Source organism: Miniopterus schreibersii (assembly GCF_964146895.1).
Source record: "Miniopterus schreibersii genome assembly, chromosome: 11".
In the NCBI taxonomy this organism is placed as follows: Eukaryota; Metazoa; Chordata; class Mammalia; order Chiroptera; family Miniopteridae; genus Miniopterus; species Miniopterus schreibersii.
In genome coordinates, this window is record NC_138111.1 from 69,992,276 (window position 1) to 69,996,852 (window position 4,577).

The following is a 4,577-nucleotide window of genomic DNA, read 5'->3' on the forward strand; positions in this document are numbered from 1 at the left end:
ATACATCACAGTCCAAAGAGGAGCGTAAGCGGCTTACATGAAATCCATTGGTGATAGGTTTGGAAGGCAGGAGAAAGCAAAGGGGGAAACCTCTGGGATTGGAGGAAAGTAAAATGATAGACACACTTCTTTTACTTGGGTGGGTGCAAGAGAGTTAACAGTCAACATTCACAGAGGCAGAAGTGAGCCAACTGAGCTGCGTGGACTCAGGAAACAGGCACAGAGGCAAAAGTAGCTTCGAGAAGGAAAGCAAAGGTAACGCGCCTGAGGGAAGGACCGAGTGAACTTCTCCGGCTGGAACCATGGAGGGTGCAGAAGAGAAGGAGGTGCCTGCTGTCTGAAACCCTTAAGAAAACGCAAAGGAATCTCGCAGAGCTGAAGATCAAGCGCCTGAGAAACAAGCTGCCCCAAAGATGCTTTGAAAGGCAAGGAGGAAGCTTATCTGTGAAAAAGCTAAGCACAATCACAAGGAATACAGGCAGATGCACAGAACTGAGACTTGAGTGGCTAAGATGACAAGAAAAGCTGGGGACTTCCATGTCCCTGCGGAACCAGATTGGCACGTGTCCTCAGGATCAGAGGTGTCAGTGCTGTGGCCCAAAGGTCCACAAGGTGCGCAGCTTCTGCGCCTTCACAGATCTCCAACGACAACTTTGTTAAGCTCAACAAAGCTGCAATTAATATGCTGAGGATGGTGGGACCATACATTGCATTGAGGAGCTCAAACCTGAAGTCAGTAAATGGACTAACCTACAAGTGTGGTTATGGCAAAATCAACAAAAAGTGAATTGCCCCACAGATAACACATTGATGGCTCGGTCTCTTGGTAAACGGCATCATCTGCATGGAGGAACTAGTCCCTGAGATCTATACTGTTGGAAAGTGCTTCAAAAGAGCAAACAGCTTCCTGTGACTCTTCAAATTATCTTCTCCACAGGGTGGAGTGAAGGAACAGAACACCCATTTTGTAGAAGGTGGAGATGCTGGAACAGCAAGGACCAGACCAACAGGCTTATCAGGAGAATGAACCAAGGAATCCACCTTGGTTACGTTTGTAATCTGGTCAATTAATAAACAGTGAGTGCTTTAAAACTGGGGGGGAAATCAGGGGAAAGATGGGGGCTTGCTCTAGAGAGAGAGCACTGGATCCCCTGCCTAAGGATTTGTATCTGTTTTCTAAAGGTAGGAATTTAGGGGAGGTCCCAGGGGAAGGTCTCAGTAGAATAGTCACCAGCTTTCCCCGTGTGTCCTATCAGGGCTGTGGCCTCCACTGATTGGTTGGTGCCAAGGGAAGGGCAACTAGTCAACGCGGCCGGTCCCGCCGAGGCAGCCATGGCACTATTTGTCTGGTTTCACTCCGTATCTGGGCCTGGGGCTGAAACACAACTAAGGCCTAGATGTTAGTTTGACCATAACTTTCTCCATGGTCAACAGGCCCAGGCTTTTCTCCTAAGAATATCTCATGCGGCCAGAACCTCAGTGTCCTGAGGCCTTAATGTTTGAGGCAGTGGTCTGCAGGGGCTTGTGTGGGCGTCCATGAGGCCGTTCTCTGGCCCCCTTGTCCCTCCTCTAAGGGAGTCTAAACTGCATGGCCAACAACAAACTAGGGAAGGAAAGGTCACCCTGGGGGCAAGGCTCTAGCCTATAATAGTTGTTTTCTCCAGTTTTGGCCCTCGCTAGGCTCCGGGACTTTCTGCCCCCTGACTTTCTGTACCTGGCCTGTCGTTTCTGCTCTGCTCATGCCTGCCTCCCTCCCACATCATTACTGGAAAGGGGTCAAGCGTGAACAAGAAAGGGGAACTCTGGGACCTCTTCTGCCTTTTGCTAGGTTCCTGTCATTTGAAACTGGCACAGAGGGTGGAGAAATAGCTACAATTCCAGGATCTGCCCCAAGACAGCCTGGGTTTGAAGCCCAGTGGGCACCCTAACAACGCCTGGCGCATGGTAAACAATCAGTCAATGTTATTAGACTCCACGGATTAACTATTACCGTTTCTGAGGGGCCTCCCCAGGCGGAAAGCCGGGCACCCAGAGAGGACGCTGGTCGGTTCGGGGTCCAAGCAGAGAAGATTCTTCCCTCCAGGGACAGCTGTCGTCCGTAAACTGCACTGGTCCAGGAAGTGGCAGAACCTGCTCCTTGCAGAGAGGGTCTGGAGGCCCTGTTTCTCTTCTTTGGGTTGTTGCTCATTAAGCTTATGCTAGCTCTCATCCCAGAAGGGGAACTGAGTCATTCGCAACAAACCTTTTGGTATCTTCAGAAAGTGTCGTTACTGTTAGATGTGGACACTGTACCCTTTCCTATCTCTCTTCCCCGGGAGGCAGACCCAGAGGCGAGGCCCCAGCAGGAGCTGATCTGACAAGAAGCAGGGCTGTGGGACAGGGGAGGGAAGGGAGGGGAAGGCAGAGCGGGGGGGGGGGGGGGGGGGGAGCAGGCCAGTAACACTCCGGGCCCTGGAGCTTCCCCTTCCCCTAGGAGACAGTGGAGCCCACACCTGAGTTTTCCCAGACTGGACAGGGTGCTGGGTCTTCATACACCAACAGGCCAGTCACGGCGGAGGCTCGGCCAGGCTGTCCATCCACAGCACTCAGGGAGAAGATTCTGGAATCCACCACAGACAGTCCCAGGTGAAGACCATTCCTTAACCAAGGTACCCTGGATATGCCAACCTCACAGGCCTTGCTGGCGCTGATGCTGAGGACAGAATGGGTGGGAATCCTGTTCTGCCACCTACTAGCTCTGTGATCTTGAGCAAGTCACTTAGCATCTCTGTGCCTCACTTTTCCCCTTTGTAAAATGAGGGTGATGACCACAGCTCCCTGGTAAGGCTGTTGTGAGGACTGAATTCGTTCATGCAGATAAAGCACTTAGAAAGTACCCAGCCATGACCAGTGCCCAAACGCTTTTTATTCTTTGTCTTTAGGGAATTGCTTTTGTTTATAGATGCTCTCTTATGGTGAGTGCTCAGAAGTTTTAACAGCTCCTCATTCACAGTGAACCAAGGACTGATGGAGGCGTTGCTGGGATGTGAGCTGGTCTCCAGAGGACCAGGGGAAAGTGTGGCCAGGGAGCTGGTGGAGGTCAACTGCAGAGTGGCTTTGGTCACCCAGCCAGCCACTGCTAGTTCACTGCGATAACCCGGCACTCTGTTCTGAATCCTAGTAGCTTGTAGATGTAAAAGGAAATAATCTAGAAAAATGTATAAGGTGTTAAATGCAACCGTGACAAGTGCAAATCCTTCACATTGGCCGTTTCTGAGGCACCTGACCCTTGCTAAGGCTGGGCAGCAGCGCCCCGCCTCCGAGCGCTCTGTCCTTCAGCCTCACGCGCGGTCCCGGCCAGTGGAACGGCGTCTATTGCAGGCACCCTGATAGCTTCTCTAAACAGAGGCGAGAGGAAGCACAGACGAACCCTCATCACCTCTGTGCATGAAGTGAGAACTCTCCATTTAATAGGAAAATGTCCGGCAGCTTCCAAGGAACCATGCTGAGGTGGTGCCCCTTGATGAGATGGCCTTTCACGTGAGTCGCTGTGACCCTTCCTCTCCTCCCAGGAACGTTCAGCCCTTTCCAGCTGAGGCTGGTTTTTGGGGGAAGCCGTCGGACTCAGTTCCCCACCCAGGGCATGGACGGGCACTGGCCTGAGACTGCACTGCCCTCTGCTGGGCGCCAGCGGCCAACCTGGCAGGAAAATTCTCGGGAAGTTTTTCCTCATTTTACAGGAGATTTGCATGGAAAGCAAAGCTGGACTGTAACAGTTGCAAAGTCTCTCATTCTTTAGAGGCAAATTAGGAGGTTAATGGTGCGTTTGCAGCTGGCGGGAGTGTAGGGTGTGAACAGACAGCTGGGATGTGGAGTCAGGCTCTGCCGGGTCCCAGCTCTGCCTGCCCCGGAAATGTCATCTTGGGCAAGTCGGTCAACCCTTCCAAGCCTCAGTTTTCTCATCTGTGAAAAGGGATAATCACAAGGATACCCAAAGGTTAAAGAAAAAGTGTATGCAGAATCACCATTAGGGAGTGTGACACTTAGCATTTCAATAACACTGGTTATCATTATTACTTCAAGCTTCTCCTTAAAGATGCAGAAACTCAGGAGATCTGATCAAGGGTCCCAAGGTCGCATGTCTCTGGAGGGTGAAGGAGGGGTAACCCCAGGCCAGAAGGGCTCATCCTGTCCAAGTGTCCTGGGCTCCAGTGAGCTCCTTTCACCACCCCCCCCCCCTAGCTGCTGCCTCAGGGGACACTTGGCCTTGACCCTGTGCCTGAGCAGCCCCATCGCCCCAGGCAAGGGATGTTTCCTTCTCCCCAGCGGAGGGGCTGCTCCGCAGAGAGCAGTGTGCAGTTCTTAAAGCGGGGGACGTCCTAGCCATGAACAACCAGGGCAGGGCAGCAAGGTCTGAGGAGAGGGGCTGGCAACTGACTAAATTACTGAAGTGTAGGAGAGCTCACTCACTCACTTTTATATATTCATTCATTTGCAAGAATTTCCTGAGCACCACTCGCCAGCGCGTCTTCTCAGCACTCACAGTGAAGGAGAGTGTGACCGACAGGCTGCAGATGGGCTACGCCACGCCCTGGGGC

The 4,577-nt window shown here is 52.4% G+C and overlaps 1 pseudogene across 1 annotated transcript; it reads left to right on the forward strand.

Moving 5' to 3' along the window:
* The first annotated feature begins 302 nt into the window (after nucleotides 1-302).
* LOC308563603 (large ribosomal subunit protein uL30 pseudogene) lies at nucleotides 303-1,071 on the forward strand (annotated as a pseudogene). Its single transcript has one exon. The product of its transcript is annotated as a large ribosomal subunit protein uL30 pseudogene (transcript).
* Nucleotides 1,072-4,577: the final 3,506 nt, after the last annotated feature.